Genomic DNA, 12292 nt, shown 5'->3' with positions numbered 1-12292 from the left:
CTGGGATTGTGATGCCTCCCGTTTTGGTTTTCTTCTTCAATATGACTTTGGCTATTCAGGGTCTTTTGTGTTTCCATATGAATTTGAGGATAGTTTGTTCTAGCTTTGAGAAGAATATTGGTGCAATTTTGATGGGTTGAACTTTAATCTTAATATAAAGTCCTTTTTGTCTTGTAAAGTAACAAATTTACATGTTCTGGGAATTAGAACAGGGCATCTTTGGGAGGTTATTATTCTGCCTGCCAAATACATGGAAACAGGACTGTACATGATGTGTCTGATTGCAAAGAAAAAGTCAAAATAGGGAGATGGGGTAGAATGTAAAATTGAACCAATCTAGTCCCATTCCTTCTACTTATCTTATTATTATCCAATTTTATGACTGACCTATGCCTTTTTAGTCCTATGCCTTCCTTGACTGAACATAAAAATCTTAGGACTCCTTAGTGAATCTGAAACTTTTTTTCATATCCTTGTTAACCAAAAAAAGTACACCAAGTTTTAATTTTTAGTGTTTGTATTATAAAACATGTTTTCAAAAATATAAAATTATAGAGCGCACCTAGGTGGCTCAGTCAGTTAAGCCTCGGACTTTGGCTCAGGTCATGATCTCAAGGTCATGAGTTTGAGCCCCGCACAGGGCTCTCTGCTGTCAGCGCAGAGCTCGCTTTGGATTCTCTGTCTGACCTCTCTCTCTCTGCACCTCCCCCACTCACACTCTTTTTCTCAAAAATAAAGAAACATTAATAAATATATATATATATATATATAATTATACTTCAAACATTTCAATATACATAAAAAGTGACACCTCCATTCCCTGCATCAGCCCACCTGATCTACAGGCCCCTCTGTTATCTTTCCACTCCCCTGCACCAGGAAATAGGATTCTCTCTGTGCTGATGTCACATTTTAGCTGACAACTTTGACCTTGTCTATATCACTTGTTAAAGTAGGAAGTGACCTGACTGATATGAAGCACACCTCATCTTTAGGACCTTATATAAATTGAATTTATTTTGTGGAGTCTTGCAGCTCATTTTTATATGACACAAATGTATTTACAAATATAGTTTAAAAATCTATATTTATATGATGTCAATTTCTTATTACCCAGTTGTATCACTGTGGAACATCATGTCCCAGACTAGCCTCACTGGCAAATTTTTGTTTTGTTCTCTTTGGGCTGAGTTTCCTCTCTGTAAGTTCGAGATTACAGTGTCTTTATAAAAAGTCAGAAGGACCAACCCTATTCTGAGGAATAGCATCTAGCGGCCCACTAAAGGTTCTTTGAACCTCTGAGCTGAGGTGGAGATTAAAGGAGAAATGTTCTTTGTCTTAAAGACTGTTGTCTTTCTTCATAAAAGCAATCAGGCTTACTTTACTCTGAAAAATGTTAAGAACAAGAGAACTCATTTGCAAAGATGAAAACCTGAAAGCATAAAGGAATGGTAATTTGCTGTAGCTAAAAATAGACCCCACCTTGATACATTTACATCAGGTGGGCTGTGAGCCTCGCAGGCTGAGCTTCATCTGCAAGGGGATGACGTCAGAGCCGGCAGGCAGGAGTCAGATTCAGGCGGTTTGAATGTGCTTTGCTTCTAAGTGGAACACATTTTAGCGAGTTCTTCTTTAGACGCTCCCCACAGACATAAGGGGAGACATAATTATTCCATTTTTGGTTCCCGTCATTTATCATGAGACTACATATGCCTATGCAAACTATCCAGTCACAGTCCCTGCCTCCAGGGGACTTAGGTCCAGGAGGGGAGAGAAACGTAAAACAAATAATGACGCATTCTTTTGTTAACAGCTGAAACAAGTGCCATGAGTACTTACAAAAGGAAGAACTAAATTAGTTTAGATGTCAATAAATGCCCAAGAACGTGGTGTTTAAAAGACGAGAACAATGAGTAGAAGTTAATCAAGTGATGCTGGTGGGGAGCCGGTTGAGAGGGACATGAACTCCAGGTACAGCCAGGCAGCAATCTGCCAACTCTGGGCTGAAGGTCATATTTCCGCTTTTCACTTAACTTCCATCCTTTACCTGGAAACGGGAGCCCCAGAAGATTCCCAAGTGTCTTTCCAGGTGAAGGGAGACATTCCTCCATAGAGAGCTTCCTGACAGAAGCAGGAAGAAATGCCTTGTGCCACTCTGTTAAATTGTTTACATCATCACTATTTTTTTTATTTTTCAGAAATGTTTATTTATTTGAGAGAGAGAGAGAGAGAGAGAACAATAGGGCAGAGAGAGAAGGAGAGAGAATCCCAAGCAGGCTCTGCACTGCCAGGGCAGAGCCCCATGCAGGGTTCGAACTCACAAACTGTGAGATCATGACTTCAGCTGAAATCAGGAGTCACACACTTAACTGACTGAGCCACTCAGGTGCCCATCACTATTTTTTTTTTAAATAATTTTCACTTTAAATAGATGAGAACAGAGATAATATCTCAAATCAAGTGTTCAATTCCAATAAACATCTCACATTAAAGAAATATATATATATATGTTTTATTTTCAAACCAATCTTTGCTGTGATTGCTCACCTAGCCATTATTACACTTCAACTCAATGGCCACATCCTGAAACTTGTTATCATCTGGAATAAAATCTTATAACTCAAAGGAGCTTCTCGTTGGGTATTATGCTAAGTGTAATTAGAGAAACAAGTATCATATGACTTCACTCATATGAAGATTTTAAGATACAAAACAGATGAACACTAGGGAAAGGAAGCAAAAACAATATAAAAACAAGGAGGGGGACAAAAACAAAAGAGACCCTTAAATATGGGGAAAAAACAGGGTTATGGGGGGATGTAGGAGGGGTGATGGGATAAATGGGGAAGGGGCATTAAGGAATCTACTCAAGAAATCACTTTGCACCATATGCTAACTAACTTAGATGTAAATTAAAACATAAATAAGTTATTAAAAAAAAGAAGCTCCTCTTGACCATAATCTTATGTCATTCCAGATTTCTCCTTGGACACTATGTCTATACAAGTTATTTGATTTTATTAAAACTTCCCTCCATTCCTGGAGCTCTCTTTTTCCAACAGCCCTCTCTTCCTCCCTCAGTTTTTTTCTGATCCAGCTTTGACAACATGGCCAATGACTTCAAACCCCCTTGACACTATCCCCATCTCAGCTTGACCCATTGTACTTCTTTGTGCTCAACTGGCTTGAACCCAACCATGGATCCAAATGTTGGCTTTCAACAGCCCTGTATGTAGGCTGACAAATGTTGATGGAGGGAATCACACAATCATAAGATGAATGCTATTATGAATCCATAATGTTCAGCTCTGAGTCAACTATCAGACTTACTGGGCAATCTGCTTATTTTTCTAATGTTAGCCTTCTTCAGATCTCCCATGTCACCTTCCTATTTGTTCTAAGCTAGCTTGCTCTCTGCCAATCATTTCTACTCATGAAAGTTCAATGAGCTTTCTAAACTTAACCCTGATCATTGCATTCCTCAGGCAAAACACTTTGAGTACTATCCACTTGCCGCCTGAATTCCAAAGACCTTATCATGATTTACAAAGTTCTTCACGATCTGGTTCTTTCTCAAGCATCTTTTGCTCACCACTCAGCACACGCCTTGCCCAACATGGCTCAGTCACATGGAACAGATGAAATTCCCTAGCCTCCTAAATGTCACAAATTATACCCTTCATTTAGAAATCAGGCAATTCCTCCCTCCTTCTCTACATTTTCTGTTATTAGGAAATGACTTCTGACCTCCTAAAACTGAGTTAAGTACTCTCCCAACATGCTCTCACAGTTCCTTGGATTTAAGCTATAACTCCTACCTTGCTGCTTAGCAATATTTTTTGTTTACTGTTCTGTATGCTTTATGTAGGCCATAAATTCCTGGAAGGCAAGGGCCATGGCTTGCTCAATGACACATCATCTACTATATAATAGACACTAGATAAATGCTAGAAGCATGAAAGAGAGTCAGTTGTCAGTGGGACACTGATCTCTTCACTGAAGCCATGTCATCAGGTAAGTTCCCCGTGCCCCCTTCCTGTGTCTTTAACCTGCTTCCTTCACACCAGGACTTCAGTACGTTTGAGCTCATTCCATGGCAAAGAAAGTCTTTCGTGATAAGATATCTCCATTTAGCCACTGCTTTATTTCTCTTCTTGCCTTTGTAGCCAAGCTTCCTGAAAGAGGTGTTTTCTCTTGCTGTCTCTTCTTTCTTTTCTTCACCCAACCCACTTTTTGTTCCTCGATTTACCAGACTCTCTTGCTTACCAGTGACATCTTTGTTGCTAAGTACTGTTATCATTTATCTCATTTAAAGTCTCTGAAGAATTATACCTTGTTGCCATACTATGTTGCCATTCTTTCTGTTCCTTCCTTGTCTCCTTGGTGACTCCTACTTTGTCTTCCTTAAATACTGGTTCTCGCAGTGTTTTTAGTCTTTGCCCTCTTACATTCTCAGTGCACACAATCTCCTTGAGGGATATTATCCATTTCGGTGAATCAGGCAAACATCTATATCCTGGTGATCTTAGCCCAGATGTCTCTCCAGAATTTTAAATTCTATTTACCATTGATATCGAATACACACACTTGGATGTTCCACCAGTCCTTAAATTCAAATTATCCAAATCTGAAATAAGGAAAAAATTTCCCCAAACTATACTTTCTGTAGTTTCATCTTCAGTAAATAATATCACAGCTATTAACCCCTCATTCTCCTTCACCTTCTATTCCTGTTCCCACAAACAATACACCCCCAAAATTCCCCCCTTTGAATTACCTCTCTTTTTCCCCTATGGTTTCCATCTCTCTAATGAAATCACCCACCTGATCTTGCCTGTTGCCCATTTTTCTAGTAGAGACTTTAGCATCATAACCATGAAATTTTCAGTTTCAGCATTGCTTTTGTCTCTAGGCAGTGTGTGGTTTTTCCCATGTTTCATAATTTTTCTGTTGAAAGCTGTAAGACAGGAGATGCTGAGGCAGATTGTTTTATACCTGGATATGGGCATATCTTTCTTTTCTGCTAGGCCTTTGGCATGGGATGTGAATTAACTTAGTTAGAAATTAAGCTAGGCTTGAGGCTTGCTGTTCCTATAGTCACCCTCTGCCTCTCAGCCTTCCAACTCCTCTAGTGTGTTCCGCTGGTCCTTGTTACTCAGTTTAGCAAGCTTGAATGGGAGGTGAGGGGAATTTCCTGTTCTGTTGAATAAGCTTCAGTTTTCAGCAGGTACTATATCCCTGCGTCTTGGGGATGTCACCTTTCCAGTGTTCCTACCTTCTCCCTGTCATTCTCGGTGGCTCCTTCCCTTGCAGTGGAGTAGAGGGTTTGTCCTATAGCTGTCCCCAACTGCAGTGTGCTTTCAGGAGCCCCAAGGGCAACATTCCTTCCTGTCCCCTGGGACACCAGGAACTGTCTGCTATTTTTCTCCTCCTCCTTTACCTTTGACCGCTCTACTTTCCTGACTTCTGTTCCAGGGGGTTTTAACATGCTCACAGCTTTGCCTGACAGCCAAACTTATTAAATGAGTAGTCTGTACTCCTGAATCCACTTTCTCAGCCCTCTCTCACTCCCAACACTTTCTAATCTGGCCTCCAGTGTTCCTGTGACATTCCTCTTGTCAAAGTTTCCAGTGGCCTTGTCACGTAATCAAATAGACTCTTGACTGTCTTTATCTTGATGGGTCCATGGTCAGTGTTTGGCACTGTTGACTGCAGTCCTCACAGACCATACTTGACGTTCTGCACCTTTCCCAGAACATCTCTGCAAAATATGACTGAGAAGTGGGAAAACAAGTGCCAAAAGTGTAACCAAGGCAGTCACACTTCAGTAAGCAAACATTATGGTTGATTTTTTATGATGCTGCATAAATTGTTCTTAAAAATTAAAGATGCAGACGATTGGAAGCATCTGGCTATAATAAGCAAGTACTACATGGTGGAGTCCAAGAGGGAGGGCTTGCTGTATTTATAGCTACTCTCATTTATTTATCATTCATATCTATTATGTTGATTTAAAATTTGAATTTGAAAATTTGAATTTGATTTAATGTGCTTTATTTGTAGTTTGAGTTAATCTGGAGTTAAAGTCTTATATGTTCTCTAACCCTGAGTCAGTGGGTTAGGTTTCAAACATGATCTCTTTGCCTACAAATTCTCCTGAAGCTTTATGACTCCTAATCTCTAGGGGTTCTTTCTGAATGCTAGTGACCAGAAAATAAAATTTCTTTGAGCAAAGCTGCCATTATTTGTTTCTTTTAACACCAGTGAGCACAAACTACTTCAGCACGTAAAGGTACTGTTTCTGACAAAGAAGATAATTAACAGCATGGTTTTTCATGTTGAATGCAAATTAAAATATAACTTGAGAATAGCATTATTCTTTTTTCTGTGAGTTAATACCTAACAACAACCAAAGACAGGTGGAACAGGGATTAAAAGCACTGGCTTTTGAGTCCAGGAGTCGCTGGCTTCACCACTTACTGTGTGACCTTAGGGAAGTTACTTATCATGTCTGAGCCTCATTTTCTAATTTGTAAAAATAGTAATTCATAGGATTTTTATAGTGTCTGAGTGATAATTTTTCCCAGTGCCTGACATACCATAAGCACTAAAGAAATGGTGCCTATTATAACTCAGAAGACAAATATCTTGTAACTATCATAAGGCATTTACTATACCGAAATGAAATGACATGAATGGTCAGGGAGAATTCAGCAATGCATTCCAGCCTCAGGCTTGACAATTCCTTCCAGTTTCAGGTTAGTCAGATTTAGCCATAAATATTGTCTGAGAGAATTAAAGCTAGTATTTCCATTTGTTCACACAATTGAGGGGGAACAGAGATTTCCTGCATCCCCTCAGCCTGGCAGGTGCATAGCCTCCTCCATTGTTAAATCCCCTCCAGAGTAGTGCATTGTTACAGCCGATGAACCGATATTGACACATCATGATCAGTCACAGTCTATAGTTTATGTGGTCCGCTCTTGGCGTTGAGCATTCTATGGGTTTGGACAACTATATAATCACACACACACACACACACACACACACACACACACACACACACACATTACTATAGTGTTATACAATGTTTTCGCTGCCCTCCGTGCTCTTCCTATTCATCCCTCTAATCTATCTCCAAATTCCTGGCAACCACTGATTTTGTTACTGTCTCCATAGTTTTGCCTGTTCCAGAATGTTATAGAGTTGGAACCATGTAGTACTTAGTCTTTTCAGATGGGCTTCTGTCACTTAGCAATAGATGTCTTCATGTCTTTTTATTGCTCGATAGCTCATGTCTTTTTAGTGCTGAATCATAGTCAGTGGTTTGTGTGCACCGTAGTTTATCTACTCACCCACTGAAAGACATCTTGGTTGCTTCCAAGTGTTGGCAGTTATGAGGGAAGCTGCTTATAAGCATCTGTGTGCAGGTTTCTGTGGACGTAAGTTTCCATCTGCTTAGGGTAAGTACCAGAAGTGTTAAGCCTGACCACAGAGACGGCTTACACAGGCTCCAAACCTGCCACACAACACTGGGAAGAAAGCAATTATCACCTTTATCCGATTCCAGGCAGTGTGGTGGCTTAGCACAATCCATTTTAAAGAAATCCGGAGCTCAGTGAAGTTGTCAGGAAGCTAATAAGTTCAAATTCATGTTCACTGACTCCAAACGCAGTGCTCTGAAACTTCGGGAAAATGGCAAGAAAGATTTGTCAAGTTTCTTTCACATCTGGCTTCATTTTGTGATGTAACATATTAGTCCGTTTGCACAATCGTCTCACTGAAACAACAAAAGGCTTCATGGCAGTTTTGATAGGCCTAGGCTGGGAAATAAAAATGATTCTGAGATTTGAACTCTGGATGAACTTCACATATTTTTAGCAGGCTTTTGTGGGTATTTAGCGGAGCCTGTTACTGTTTTTGATTAAGACTGGAATTTCAATTGCATTTTGGATGGTAAAAATGTATTTTCCTAATTTCTTCCTTCTCCCACCCCGCCCCCCTCACTGCTGCCCATCTTCTGCACAATAATCCTTTCACGGTTGGTGCTATGGGTTACTTGGCCGGAGTCCATACCTGTTAGAGGCTGTGGCATCAGCGGCTCTGGCAGCGATGTGCCAGTTGGCTGGCCGTCCCTCAGAGACCTTCCCACATAGATTAGTTTCAGATGGAGCCCTGTAAGTGCAGGCTCTGGTTGGAGGAACATTGTAAATAAAAGTGGCAGCCTGTAATTTCCTCCTGTCTTTTGTTTTGAGATTTGCGAGTAGGTTATGTGAAATGGTTCCTTAACAATGCATTTTTTTCAACTGTGTTCTTTATCACAAGTGCTATCTTGCAGATCACCTTAGCGGTAAAGTAACTTCATTAATATTAGTACATTAGGAAAAGAAAGTCTGTGCATTTTCTTGGTGTATAAAAATAGGCATTAGCTTATAGTATTGAAAAATGCAGAAAGTTAGTCAGATTCTCTATGTAGAGAAAGAGCCTCATAACGAAGATTATAAGATGGTTACACACACAGACACACACACGCATATGCACACACACACGTGTGATGGGCAGGCATAAAGGCAAATTAAGCATTTGCCTACAGCACACCTTGCTAGACCTTAAGAACACTCGCTTCCTCACTATGGAAATACTGGCTTTCGATTGTTGCCTGTGGACACGTCACATTTTATTTATGTGAATACAATTTAGGTAAATTTTATCATATAAGTGAAAGTTATTTTTTCAGTTGTTTTTAAAGTGGAGACATTGTATTTTGGGACTTTCACTTGGAAAATCAATGGAAGTGAATATTACAGAAATGGATAAGAAATTATTTATCTAGATAGAATACGAGTGTTTCTTATAGAACTGGATCTCTCTTACAAATGTGCCCGCCAAGCCACTATTTAGATCAATCAGATCCCACAGGAGTAGGAGCATTTCCCTGATAAATCACTCACCCCAGAGATGCTGGTTTACCACAACTGCTGACACTCAGTAACTAAAGTATGAGAGTGGCTTTATAAACACATCACATCAAATGAAACCCATTCAATCAAAGCATATTGAATTAAGTAAAATTGCTCATTGTTAGTAACTAGTAGTCAACAATAAGGATATGGTTACTAAAAAGATATTCAGAAGGAAGTGAACATGACATGAACATGATATATAGTAAGACAAGAAAAGGAAATAAAATATATATAGATCAGAAAAGGAAAAAAACTGTTTATAGTTGACATGATTTGTTTTGCAATTCAACACTTTAATAAAATCAGAATACATATAGCACATATAATGCTACTAAGCTCATACAATAAGCAATGACTTTAGCTATAGTGACGTGGGTTTCAATCTTTACATTCAGCAAGCATAAACCCATCCTTACATGATTTTTGAAATTTTATTTATTCATTGAAAATATCGCTTGCTGATAGAACTTGTTCTAATGCTATTGCTAAATGTACAAATCTCTGATTATGCCAATACAACAAAGATATTCACATTTGAGGATTGCAATATGCCTTAAATTCACTGAAAATCAATAACACACAATGAAACAAAACTCGTGCAACAAACATCTGAGAATCTGGACACTTCAAACCAGTGTTTTGCAGTGTTTCATTAATAACTTAAGGCAAAGGTATCAAAATCTTGTTATGATTTAATTCTAAGTTGCCAATTTTAACATTGGAGAGTTATAGCTACACTGCCAATACTCGATCTGCTTAATTTGACTTAAGAGTTTAGTGTGATTTAACATTGAAAATTTGTGCTACCCTGAAATATATAATCTCATGAATATGGTAATATTAGATGTTCAGGATTATCTTTTGGTCAAGTTTCCATAAACTTTTAAAGACTAACTTTTAGGCTTACAAAAATAAATATTTGTCAAGATGCTCAATAAATACTACATAAAACTAACAGCAAAACGTATCAAGAAATTTGAAAGAATTCCCAAAAAATTGGCAAAACAAAAACAAAAACTCCTAGAACTAACAAGTGATTATAGTAAGGTCGCAGGATACAAGGTTAAAATACAAAGTCAATTGCTTTCCTATAAAGTAAAAACGAACTGTTGGAATTTAAAATTATAACACAGCACTATATATATTAGCATTAAAAAATGAGAAACTTAGTATAAATCTAACGAAACTCTGATGAAGGAAATAAAAGATAAATAAATAGATATTCCATATTCATGAATAGGAAAACTCATCATTGTCAACACATCAGTTCTTCCCAGCTTGATCTATAGATTCAACAGAACCTTCTCATGCCCCTATATCCCAGCAATTTATTTTGTGAACATTGTTGACAAACTGGTTGGAAAGTTCATCTGGGAAAGCAAAAGACCAAGAATAACCAACACAGGGGCACCTGGGTGGCTCAGTTGGTTGAGCGTCTGACTTCGGTTCAGGTCACCATCTCGTAGTTCATGCCTTGTGGCCTCACACTGGGCTCTGTGCTGACAGCTCAGAGCCTGGGGCCTGTTTCTAATTCTGTGTCTCCCTCTCTCTCTGCTCCTTCCCAGCTCATGCTCTGTCTCTCAAAAATAAAGAAAAAAATTTTAAAAAGGAATAACCAACACATTCTTGAAGAGCAAAGTTGGAGGGCTGACACTATGCAAATTCAAGTCTTCTTTTTATAAAGCTACAGCAATCGAGACAAAATTGGTATTGGTGGAAGAATAAATTTATCACTAAAACAGAAAATGGTCTAGGACTAGATCCATACAATACACTCAAATGATCTTGACAAAAGAGTAAAGACAATTCGATGGAGAAAAGATAGCATTTTCAACAAACAGTGCTGGAATAATTGGTCATCTACATGCAAAAAACTTTTTGTCTAGACACAGCCTTATACTTTTCAAAAAAACTAACTCAAAATGGGTCATATGCCTAAATGTAAAACACAAAACTATAAAACCTCCAGAAAATAATATAGAGAAAAGCCTAGGTGAGTCTAGGTTTGGCAATGAGTTTTTAGATAAATACAGAAATCAAGAGTCATGAAAGAAAACAAATGATGGTAAGACCTCGTTAAAATGAAAAAATAGAAAACTTTTGTTCTGTGAAAGACACTGTGAAGTAATTGAGAAGACAAGCCACAAACTGGGAGAAAATATTTGCAAAATACATATCTGACAAAGAACTTGAATCCTAACTATACAAAGAACTCTTAAAACTCAACAATAAGAAAACATATAACCCAGTTTAAAAATAAACAGATCTGAATAAACACCCCACCAGAAGATATACAGATGGCAACTAAGCATATGAGATGCTACTCCGTAGCACGTCATTAAGAAATTACAAATTAAATAATAAGATACCACTACACACCTATTAACATGGCCATAATCTGAAATGCTGATAATAAGAAATGCTGGTGAGGATATGAAGCAACAGGAACTCTGATTTATTGCACAGCCACTTTGGAAGACAATTGAGCTGTTTCTTATAAGACTAAATATATTCTTACCAGATGATCTAGCAATTGTGTTCTTTGATATTTACTCAAATAAGTTGGAAAATTATGTCCACTAAGAAACTTGCACATGAATATGTATAACAGCTTTATTTGTAATTGTCAAAACTTGGAAGCAACCAACATGTCCTTCAGTAAGTGAGTGGATAAATAAAGTGTAGTACATCCATATAACAGAATATTACTCAGCACTAGAAAGAAATGAGCTGTCAAGCTGTGAAAAAATACAGAAGAATCTTAAATGCATATTGCTAAGAGAAACTGGTCAATAAGGCTACATACTTTATGATTTCAACAATATGACAAGTTGGAAAAGGCAAAACTATTAAAAGGAGGAGTGTTGGAGGGGGAGGGGCAAGATGGAGGAGAAGTGGGGAGCTCTGTAATCTTTGCCAGCTGGCAACTATCAAACTGAGAAGGACTAAAGCCACGATACTCTGATCTGCAGGAGGAGTACACGCAGAGTCCTTGTAGATGATAGCCCCATAGATACCTGCGTGAGTGAACTGGGGAGATAAAAATGGGCCAGGGTGGGAGGCTCTGAGGGGAGGGAACACCACCCCAACGCAGAGCCCCGGGAGAGTGCCCCGAGTGAGGTGCAGAGCCACAGAGGGCCGAGTGTGGAGCGGCAGTGCAAGGCTGTGGAGGGCGGCTCAGAGTGGCTGTGCAGAACAGCAGAGAGTGGAGGGGAAGAGAAAGAGAGGCTGAAAACGCTCATAAAGTGGTCTCTGGAAACGGGAGAGACTTTGGTCTGGGTGGAGAGAGATACTACCATCCTATATACAGCTGCTGGGTGCAGGGAGAG

This window comes from Suricata suricatta, chromosome 8 (assembly GCF_006229205.1).
Source record: "Suricata suricatta isolate VVHF042 chromosome 8, meerkat_22Aug2017_6uvM2_HiC, whole genome shotgun sequence".
Lineage (NCBI taxonomy): Eukaryota > Metazoa > Chordata > Mammalia > Carnivora > Herpestidae > Suricata > Suricata suricatta.
The sequence above is the reverse complement of the archived record's forward strand: the minus strand, read 5'-3'. Positions refer to the sequence as shown.